This window comes from Balaenoptera ricei, chromosome 13 (genome assembly GCF_028023285.1).
Source record: "Balaenoptera ricei isolate mBalRic1 chromosome 13, mBalRic1.hap2, whole genome shotgun sequence".
In the NCBI taxonomy this organism is placed as follows: Eukaryota; Metazoa; Chordata; class Mammalia; order Artiodactyla; family Balaenopteridae; genus Balaenoptera; species Balaenoptera ricei.
Window position 1 is genome coordinate 32147541 of NC_082651.1, and position 11521 is coordinate 32159061.

At 46.3% G+C, this 11521-nt stretch overlaps 1 pseudogene; it reads left to right on the forward strand.

Annotated features, from left to right (window-relative positions):
- Positions 1 to 1445: 1445 nt before the first annotated feature.
- LOC132377268 (heterogeneous nuclear ribonucleoprotein A3-like) lies at positions 1446 to 5703 on the forward strand (annotated as a pseudogene).
- The last annotated feature ends 5818 nt before the right edge of the window (positions 5704 to 11521 follow it).

Below are 11521 nucleotides of genomic sequence, written 5' to 3' on the forward strand. Positions count from 1 at the left end.
TTGGAGACACATCCAACTCAAATGGTTAAGTTATTTCTGCAGTACCCTTTGCTTTTTTACATACTTATTACAGGGTGATCATGCATGAGTTTACTTTTACTTATTTTAAAATCTACTTTTATTTTGGATTTAGAATGCTATTATATAAGGAAAGGGTACTTTTCAGTTGAAGTGGAAAGATATCCATTAAAAAATAATTACTGGAAGTCCACTATAAATTAGGGGACTATGCTAAACGCATAGAGTGTACAAAAATAAAAAAGAAACAGAGCCTTTCCTCAAAAAGTTTATATGTCAGTGGGGGAACCAGAGGTTTTTAAGGTTGTAATTATGTATATAGATTATAAAGAATCCATATTAAAACATAATGGAGTAAATAAATGAGTGTATAAATAAATAAATAATAGGAGGGAGGGAGAAGACAAATCTTGCCAACAGAAGAATTCCATATGTAGGTAACCTCCCCCCCGCCCCCCCCGCCCCCCCCCCCTCCCCGGCATCCATCTCCTCCCCAAGGAGGTGGAGGTGAAGCTTAATCTTCCCCTTAAGTCCAGTCCTGGGCTGGCCTTAATGATTGAATTCCAAAGACAGTATAAAATGGGAGAAAAAGTAACTTTACAGTGGAGAAACCAAGCAAACACCATGTTATGCAAGTGATGATGTTTCACATCACCAGTGATGTCACGGAGACACTACATACTCTCTGTTATGATGTGATGAGACGGTTACTTCGCTTCTGCGGTATTCTTTGTCAAAACCTATAACTCCAGTCGAATCATGAGAAAAACATCAGCCAAACCCAGACTGAGAACAATTCTACAAAATATCAGACAAATATTCCTCAAGACTGTCAAAATCATGAAAAACAAGGAAGGAATGAGGAACTGTCATAGACCAGAGAAGACTAAGGAGACATGACAACTAACTAAGTGGAATGTGATATACTGGATTGGGTCCTAGAACAGAAAAAGGTCATTAACAGGAAAACTGGTGAAATCCAAAAAAAGTCTTAAGTTTAGTTAATAGTAATGTATAAATGTTGGCTTTTTAATTTTGAAAAATATACTATGGTAGTATAAGATGTTAGCAATAGGAAAAACTGGGAGAGAGGTAAAGGGAACTCTGTTTGTATCTTTTCTGCAGATTTGAAATTATTTGAAAATGAAAAAGGTCATTTTTAAAAAATGGAGTAATACTGTATTGTATTATATCACAGAAGAAGAAGACCTTTTAAAAGGTCTTTTAAATCTCTACCCTCTATATACTATTCACTAATTAAAAGGACAATTATGAGAAAAGAAAATAGGCCCATCTCCCTTATGTATACAGAAGCAAAAATCATACACAAAATGTTAGACAATCAAATGTAGAGTGTGTGAGTGAGTGAATGTGTGTGTGTGTGTGTGTGTGTGTGTGAATTCCTACCAAGTTGTTTTACTCCAGAAATGCAAGGTGAGTTAACATTCAAATATCAATAGATGTCATGCACCACATCCATAAAATAAAGGAGAAAATGTATATGATCATATCAGTATAGTCAGATAAAGCATTTGATAAAATTCAATAATTATGTATGATTAAAAACTCATAGCAAAGGGAAACTACAAAAAACTTTAGAGCCACCATCCTGTTTATAGTGAAATGTGGAGAATGTCCACTGTAAGATTAGGAACAAAATAAGAATGCCAACTCTTACCTTTTCTATTCAACCTATTAGTAAAAGTATTAAATGGCATTAGCAGTAAGGCAGGAAAAAGAAATCAGAAATATAAGGCTAAGAAAGGAAGAAATCATACTGTCACTTTCCATAGTTGATATAATTAAGGATACAGAAAATCCAAAACCATCTACAGATAACTTATTAGAATATCAGTTAGTTTTTAGAAGAGTTGCCAGATAAGAGACCAAACATTAAAAAATTCCACTAACATTTTTCTGTGTCTGAAAAGTTATAAAATTAAAAACTAAAAAATATGCCATCTACATTATCATCAAAACATCATATACCTAATAATAAGTGTAATAAAAAATGTAAGAACCCTATTAGAATAGAAAACTATTGATATATCATAGAGAGAAATTAAAGGTGATCTAAATAGGATTTCTGCTTTGAGGCAGGATGTATAGGCATACCTCACTTTATTGCACTTCACTTTATTGTACCTTGCAGATAATGCTTTTTTTTTTTTTTTTTTTTTTACAAATTGAAGGTTTGTGGCAACCCTGTGTCAAGCAGCTCTACTGGTGGTGCCATTTTTCCAACAGCATTTGCTCACTTCGTGTCTCTATGTCATGTTTTGGTAAGTCTCACAATATTTCAAACTTTTTCACTATTATACTTGTTACATGATCTGTGATCAGTGATCTTTGATGTTACTATTGCAAAAAGATTACAGCTTGCTGAAGGCTCAGATGATGGGTAGCATTCTTTTTTTTTTTTTTTTTTTCAATTTTTTTTTTTTTTTTAATTAATTTATTTTTATTTTATGGCTGTGTTGGGTCTTCGTTTCTGTGCAAGGGCTTTCTCTAGTTGTGGCAAGTGAGGGCCACTCTTCATCGCGGTGCGCGGGCCTCTCACTATCGCGGCCTCTCTTGTTGCGGAGCACAGGCTCCAGACGCGCAGGCTCAGTAATTGTGGCTCACAGGCCCAGCTGCTCCGCGGCATGTGGGATCCTCCCAGACCAGGGCTCGAACCCATGTCCCCTGCATCAGCAGGCAGATTCTCAACCACTGCGCCACCAGGGAAGCCCCCTATGGGTAGCATTCTTAAAGTCTACTTTCAAATTAAGATATGTACTTTTTTTAGACATAATGCTATTGCACACTTAATAGACTACAGTATAGCATAAACATAACTTTTACATGCACTGGGAAACCAAACAACTCGTGTGACTTGCTTTCTTATGATATTCTCCTTATTGTGGTGTCTGGGACCAAAGCCATATCTCCATAATAATATGCCTGCACTAGGTAGGCACAGGCCATCACTCCTGCTGCAACGAGCAAACAAACTTGAATAAAAGATCATCGAGCTAAGGAAGCAATCAAGAAACAATATCAACTAATATGCTAGAGAGGGACATTTAGAGATTTGGAGCAGGGGTTTGGTGTAGGGAGACATACTCCACTGGAAAAGAGAAATCACCATACCTTTTGATGAACTCATTTGCTGGCATGATGGAGTGAAATCTAGCAGAATGTCAAGCCGATTTCCCCCACAGGACATTTCCTTAGTGTCAGGGTGGTATAGGATGATGGGGGACTGAGCCAAGAAAGCAGAGTGAAATTTCCTGCACAGTCATGGCACTAACAAACCAAATCCCGCTAGATAAAGGGGCCTGTGACAATCATTAGGTCTCCTCTTCAAGACATTTGCCAGTTTTTGAACCTATATAAAGCAGGAAGCTAAATACCTAATGCCTGAGGGAGAGAACTTTCCAAAGTGAGGAATTAGAGACCTACCAGACTCACAGTAAAAACCCAGAAGTGCCATCCCCAAGAAGGGGGCTGAGTCAGAAAAAGTGAAATCATCTGCAATGTTTCAGTGTTTATGAGACAAATTTTCACTGAGAAAGTGTAACGGCAACAAATACATAGCTGGTCTCTCCTTACATTTGCCATACTCTGAAGCTGTGAGAACTGAGAGCCTAAAGAGCTGAATTCAAACATCTGAAAGACTGAAGTCAATAACTGACTGTATTTATTGAAGAATCAAAGACCTGTCAGGCTCACAGCAAAAATCCAGGGAGGCCACAAATTAGGAAAAATCATAGGTAGGATGAGACAACTAAAGCTCCAACCCAGTTCTGACCTAGTAAAATTCCTGAAATGACTGAAATGATCAGCCACTCTGATTAACAGAGAAAAGGGTAAATCTTCTCTGGTGCAAAGTAATAGCATCTTCAGTCTCTATGAATTTTTTATTCACCACGTCCAGCACACAATCAAAAATTATGAAATTCCTGAAGCAGGAAAAAGTGACTAAAACTTAAGACAAAAAAAAAAAAAAAAAAAAAAAAACCAAGAAAAATTGATTTAGAGGGAATTCAGATTCTGGAGTTAGCACAGAACTTTAAAATGACTATATTGAGAGTAAAAGATGGGGATTAATAGATTAAAATATGGAGAATCTCAACAGAAAATTGGAATCAATTTTAAAAAATCAAATACAGATAAATGAAAAATAAGAAAACTGATCCCCAGCAGACCTTAGGGAATACTAGAAGAAATTTTTTTGGGCTGAAGTAAAATGGCCCAACATAGAACAGAGCTGGGCTCTCGGTCCCATATTGAACTCGAGTTGGAAGAGGCGAGTCCGGTCTCAAAACGGAGGTAAAACCGCCGCCCGGTCGCCCCCAGCCCGACTCCGGCCGCCGCCGCCGCCGGGGGGAGGAGGGCCATGATCCAAAGGAACCAGAACAGTTGAGAAAACTGTTTATTGGCGGTCTGAGCTTTGAAACTACAGACGATAGCTTAAGAGAACATTTTGAGAAATGGGGCACACTTACAGATTGTGTGGTGATGAGAGACCCCCAGACAAACCGTTCCAGGGGCTTTGGTTTTGTGACTTACTCTTGGGTTGAAGAGGTGGATGCAGCAATGTGTGCTCGACCACACAAGGTTGATGGGCGTGTAGTGGAACCAAAGAGAGCTGTTTCTAGAGAGGATTCTGTAAAGCCTGGTGCCCATCTAACAGTGAAGAAAATTTTTGTTGGTGGTATTAAAGAAGATACAGAAGAATGTAATTCGAGAGACTACTTTGAAAAGTATGGCAAGATTGAAACCATAGGAGTTATGGAAGACAGGCAGAGTGGAAAAAAGAGAGGATTTGCTTTTGTAACTTTTGATGATCATGATACAGTTGATAAAATTGTTGTTCAGAAATACCACACTATTAATGGGCATAATTGTAAGTGAAAAAGGCCCTTTCTAAACAAGAAATGCAATCTGCTGGATCACAGAGAGGTCGTGGAGGTGGATCTGGCAACTTTATGGGTCGTGGAGGAAACTTTGGAGGTGGTGGAGGTAACTTTGGCCGTGGTGGAAACTTTGGTGGAAGAGGAGGCTATGGTGGTGGAGGTGGTGGCAGCAGAGGTAGTTATGGAGGAGGTGATGGTGGATAAAACGGATTTGGAGGCGACGGTGGTAACGATGGTGGTGGTCCTGGTTACAGTAGTAGAGGAGGCTATGGTGGTGGTGGACCAGGATATGGAAACCAAGATGGTGGATATGGTGGCGGTGGTGGAGGATATGATGCTTACAATGAAGGAGGAAATTTTGGAGGTAACTACGGTGGTGGTGGTGGGAGCTATAATGATTTTGGAAATTATAGTGGACAACAGCAATCAAATTATGGACCCATGAAGGGGGGCAGTTTTGGTGGAAGAAGCTCGGGAAGTCCCTATGGTGGTGGTTATGGATCTGGTGGTGGAAGTGGTGGATATGGTAGCAGAAGGTTCTCAAAACTCAGAAGAAAAGGGCTACAGTTCTTAGCAGGAGAGAGAGCGAGGAGTTGTCAGGAAAGCTGCAGGTTACTTTGAGACAGTCGTCCCAAATGCATTAGAGGAACTGTAAAAACCTGCCGCAGAAGGAACGATGATCCATAGTCAGAAAAGTTACTGCAGCTTAAACAGGAAACCCTTCTTGTTCAGGACTGTCCTAGCCACAGTTTGCAAAAAGTGCAGCTATTGATTCATGCAACGGAGGGTCAATTAGATGTACATTCCTGAGGTCTTTTATCTGTTGTAGCTTTGTCTTTTTCTTTTCATTACATCAGGTATATTGCCCTGTAAATTGTGGTAGTGGTACCAGGAATAAAAAATTAAGGAATTTTAAACTTTTCAATATTTGTGTAGTTCAGTTTTTCTACATTTTAGTACAGAAACTTTAACAAAATGCAGTTTTGAAGGTGTTTCCTTGTGAGTTAACAAGTAAAGAAGATCATTCATTGTTCATTAATATTTTGTATGAATTTTGCTAAAGTTAACTGTAAAGAAACACCTGCTGACTTGCAGTTTAAGGGGATCTATTCTCCCCATTTCCAAACCATGAAATGAATGGGCTCTGACATGTGGAGAGAATAGATATTTGTATGTTTGCAATGTGTGTTTTAGATAATAGAATTGGGTATTTAAATTAGCATATTTGTGAATTTAATAGCTTTAAGATGTACTTCAAATGAAAAATCTCAGAATTCAAAAAAAAAAAAAACAAAAGAACAGAGCTGGGAGCGCGATTGGCGCTGCCTGCGGGGGAGGAGCGCCGCCGCCGCCGCCGCCGCCGCCGCGAGCTGGGAGCTCGATTGTCGCTGCCTGCGGGGGAGGAGCGCCGCCGCCGTCGCCGCCGCGAGCTGGGAGCTCGATTGGCGCTCCCTGCGGGGGAGGAGCGCCGCCGCCGCCGCCGCGAGCTGGGAGCTCGACTGGCGCTCCCTGCGGGGGAGGAGCGCCGCCGTCGCCGCCGCGAGCCGGGAGCTCGATTGTCGCTGCCTGCGGGGGAGGAGCGCCGCCGCCGCGAGCTGGGAGCTCGCTTGGCACTGCCTGCGGGGGAGGAGCGCCGCCGCCGCGAGCTGGGAGCTCGCTTGGCACTGCCTGCGGGGGAGGAGCGCCGCCGCCGCCGCCGCGAGCTGGATTGGCGCTGCCTGCGGGGGAGGAGCGCCGCCGCCGCCGCCGCGAGCTGGGAGCTCGTTTGGCGCTGCCTGCGGGGGAGGAGCGCCGCCGCCGCCGCCGCCGCGAGCTGGGAGCTCGATTGGCGCTGCCTGCGGGGGAGGAGCGCCGCCGCCGCCGCCGCGAGCTGGGAGCTCGATTGGCGCTGCCTGCGGGGGAGGGGCGCCGCCGCCGCGAGCTGGGAGCTCGCTTGGCACTGCCTGCGGGGGAGGAGCGCCGCCGCCGTCGCCGCCGCGAGCTGGGAGCTCGCTTGGCACTGCCTGCGGGGGAGGAGCGCCGCCGCCGCCGCGAGCTGGATTGGCGCTGCCTGCGGGGGAGGAGCGCCGCCGCCGCCGCCGCCGCGAGCTGGGAGCTCGTTTGGCGCTGCCTGCGGGGGAGGAGCGCCGCCGCCGCCGCGAGCTGGGAGCTCGATTGGCGCTGCCTGCGGGGGAGGAGCGCCGCCGCCGCCGCCGCCGCGAGCTGGGAGCTCGATTGGCGCTGCCTGCGGGGGAGGAGCGCCGCCGCCGTCGCCGCCGCGAGCTGGGAGCTCGATTGGCGCTGCCTGCGTGGGAGGAGCGCCGCCGCCGTCGCCGCCGCGAGCTGGGAGCTCGATTGGCGCTGCCTGCGTGGGAGGAGCGCCGCCGCCGTCGCCGCCGCGAGCTGGGAGCTCGATTGGCGCTGCCTGCGTGGGAGGAGCGCCGCCGCCGCCGCCGCCCCCGCCGTCGCAGTCGTCGTGAGTGAAGAAGCGCCTCGGTCACGCCTGGTGAGGGCCCTCGCCGACGCCTGGGCTTACCTGCCGCCCGGCCAGCTCCTCTCGTTTCCCGTCCCCCGCGGCCCGGCGCGGGGCAGGCCTGCCAGGGCCATGGAGGACGAGGTGGTCCGCATTGCCAAGAAGATGGACAAGATGGTGCAGAAGAAAAACGCGGTGAGCGCGGCGGGCGGCGCGGGCCGGAGGGAGGCCGGGCGGCGGGCGGGGGCCAGTCGGCCTGAGGGGGCTCCCGGCCCGCGGTGAGCGCGGCGGGTGCTGCGAGACGGCGGCGAGGCCCGCGCTCTGGGGAGGGGTTCCTGGGGAGGGGGGAGCTTCGTGTCCCGCGGCCGCGTCCCGGGCAGGGGTTCTGGGGGGCGTCCTGTCCCGCAGCTGCGTCCCGGGCAGGGGTCTGGGGGGCGTCCTGTCCCGCAGCTGCGTCCCGGGCAGGGGTTCTGGGGGGCGTCCTGTCCCGCGGCCGCGTCCCGGGGAGGGGGTCCTGGGGGGGTCCCGGGGAGGGCGTCCGGTCCCGCGGCCACCGGCGCTGGGATCCGCCCTGGGCGCCCGAGGCCCCTCGTGATTAGCGCAGCCCGGTAAACTCTATGGAGGCATCTTCCTCATTATTTTAAACGTGACGGTGGTAAAGCCTCGCTGGTTTAGCTGAAGAGTGCAGAGAGCCCTCCCTGTTTGAAAGAATTGGTTCTCTTTCCCGGGCTCATTGGCCAGCAGCGAGAAAACAACATCAAACAGAGGTTTGTGATCAGTTTTAGACATGAAACTGTTCAAGCAAAACGTGAATTTCCTGGATCTTATTTTTGAGGAAGGCTGAACATTCCCTTGATTGTCTCAACTCCCCTGCATGTTTGTTTAGCAATTAAAAAAGGTGAACTACGCCAGTGTACTTGGCAAGTTGCTAAACTTTTTGGAAAAAGTGGATCTCGTTAGGCCGCGGAGTGCGGGGAGCTGTGTTTAAGGCATTGCCGCCGACGAGGCTGTGCTGCCGGCTGGATTTGGACACATGTCGTTGCTGGTCCTCTCAGTGGTTTACAGTTGCTACCGGTGGCGTTTTCTGTTACTGATAACGTGTGCACGTGAACGTGGTCTCTTGCGGTTTGTATGAGGTGCTCCAGTTTCTGCATTTCTTTCCACCTGTGTGGGCCACTCTCAGTCCCTTGCTTCCGAGTCGTCTATATTTTCAGCTAAACTTCTGAAATTCTAAGTCCAACGAATGTGAAGGAGAGAAGGGCTGCTCTGATTTGCACAGCACTTTGGAGTTACAAAGCGTTTGTGCAGAATTCTTTGGGGACTCACGACAGCTGTGTTGCATTCATTTTACAGAATAAGAAACTGAGTCAGACCAAGCAGTTCACCTCCTTAAATGAAGTGTGCGTTGTGGATTAAGCCAGGACCCGAGTTTTCTGCTGGGCAGCATGCAGAAGTAGTGTTAAACACCGAATTCTTAAGACTTCAGACTTGGTGTGCGCCTCTTTTCCTTTAACAGGTGCATTGCCCGGCGTGTAATTTCATACCCTGTTCATCTGTCTTTGCAATTTTGGCTTTTTAAAGGATTTCCTGTTTGTTTTCTGTTGCAGACGTTGCCGGTGCCATTTATTTTTTCTGTTGATACAGGCCTTTCATTCCTCACTGCAAGTGATGAGTTCTGTATATTTGATTGGCTGAACGTTTCTGTTACTCTGTTTAAACTGGCAAGTTTTTTTTCTTTGCCTAGAGAACCCTAGACTCCCCTAGTAGAAGCTGGCTCCTAGGGAAAAAGGCCGTTTCTTGGGTAATTTTTTTCTCGAACTCAGGCTATAAAATGTGTACCTTTTAATCATCTAGTGCACTAGGTGTTTTTGTTTGTTTCCTTTCCTTGAAATAGACGTTTCCTAGAAATGAGGAATTCCTTAGTGAGCAAGTATGGAGAAGACCAGTTTGTATTTATCTGCAGTTCTCAAATTATAAACACATAATGCGTCAGCAGGAGAATGAGGATAAGCTCCACAGATAATCCTCAAGTCTCACTTTTCTTTTCAAATCTTATATTTCTAGTAGTACAGAACTTTACCAATATAAAAACTTGCCCCCCCCCCCAAAAAAAAGAACACAACTGCAGGAAAGAACAAAGAGCACTTAAAGTGTGTGTGTGTGTCTAATATATACATGTACATATACCCAGGTACATACACCTTTATATTTATACGTTATTTTGTAAATAAATGACAATAATAATGTCTTGTGGAGATGTAGAACAGAAGTATACAACAAAAGCACAAACAGCAGGAGGGGGCAAATGGAGTTAAACTGTTAAACCTCCATGGGATGGTTCCATGGAGGAGGCAGAGAGGGGGATGGGATCCTCGAAGAGCTGCTGAAGACCTTGCATTTTTTGCAGATCTCTTTAGAATGCTACTTGCATATTGTGCTCTCACTGAATGCACCTGGCTGAGCTATGGCACATTAGCACGGTAAACATTTGTCAGATTTGCCCTAGTCAGAAAATTTTCTATACCTGCCATCCTGCTTGGCACTTAAAAAAAAATTTTTTTTTTTTAAGCTCTCTATGATATAGGGATGATGGGTGAAGAAGGTAGGCTGCAGGGTAATATGTAGTATGTATGATCCCATTTTGATACAGTAAACAGAAAGTATTAAATGCATGCCTGTTTGTATGAGCAGTGAGTTTGCATGGTTATCTCAAGAGGGAGGGAATGGGACGGGTAGAGAAAGAGACTGACCACAGACTATTGTTTTACTTGTTACAAGAGGCATGTGTTGCCTTCATTTCTGATTAAACTTTTTGTTTACAGATTATTGTAGGTTTACATGCAATTGTAAGAAATAATAGTGCGATAGCTCCTGTGTGTCCTTTCCCCAGTTTTCCCCAATGGTAACATCTTACAGAATCATAGTATACTGTCACAACCTGGGTATTGCCATTGACACAGTCAAGATAGAGAACATTTCCATCCCACAGGATCTCTCCTGATGCCATTTTATAGCCACTGCTGCTCCCCCACTCCCCACCAAATCATAATGATCTGATAGTGCAGTGGATAAAGTTGCAATAAAGTTTTTGTGCAGATGATCAAGGGAAAATACCCCCTGGGGAAGATGGCCCGTCTCCCACTCCCCCGGCCCTATCTGTCCCTGGCAACCTGTCATTTCAAGAATGTTATGTGGGACTTCCCTGGTGGCGCAGCGGTTAAGAATCTGCCTGCCATTGCAGGGGACATGGGTTTGATCCCTTGTCCGGGAAGATCCCACATGCCGCGGAGCAACTAAGCCCATGCGCCACAACGACTGAGCCTGCGCTTTAGAGCCCGGGAGCCACAACTACTGAGCCCACGTGCCACAACTACTGAAGCCCGCGTGCCTAGAGCCCGTGCTCTGCAACAAGAGAAGCCACCGCAGCGAGAAGCCCGCACACTGCAACAAAGAGTAGCCCCCGCTCGCCGCAACTAGAGAAAGCCCACACGCAGCAACGAAGACCCAACGCAGCCAAAAATAAAATAAATTAACTAATTAATTAAAAAAAAAGAATGTTATGTGAATAAAATCATATAGTGTGTAACCTTTTTTTTTTTTTTAAGTAAAAAAAATTTTTTTTTGGCTGCGCTGCCGGTTGTGCGATCTTAGTTCCCCGACCAAGGATTGAACCCAGCCCAGGTAGTGAAAGTGCTGAGTGCTAAACACTGGACCGCCAGGGAATTCCCAGTATGCAACCTTTTGGATCGGCCTTTTTCAATCAGTGTAATTCCCTGGAGAGTCATCCAAATTGCATGAATCAACAGTGCTCCTTTTTTTTTTAAAAAAATATTTATTTATTTATTTGGCTGTGCGGGTCTTTAGTTGCAGCATGCGGGATCTAGTTCCCTGACCAGGGATGGAACCTGGGCCCCCTGCATTGAGAGTGCAGAGTCTTAACCGCTGGAACACCAGAGAGGTCCCAGTGCCGCTTTCTTTTTAATTGCTGAGTAGTATTCCATGGTTTGGCTGTACTTCAGTTTGTTTAATCACTTGCCCATTGAAGAACATCTGAGTTTTTTTCCCATTTCCTGACTATTACTGATAGAGATGCTGTGGACATTTGTGTACCTTTTTTTGTGCGAACATGCGTTCTCTGGGATAAATGCCG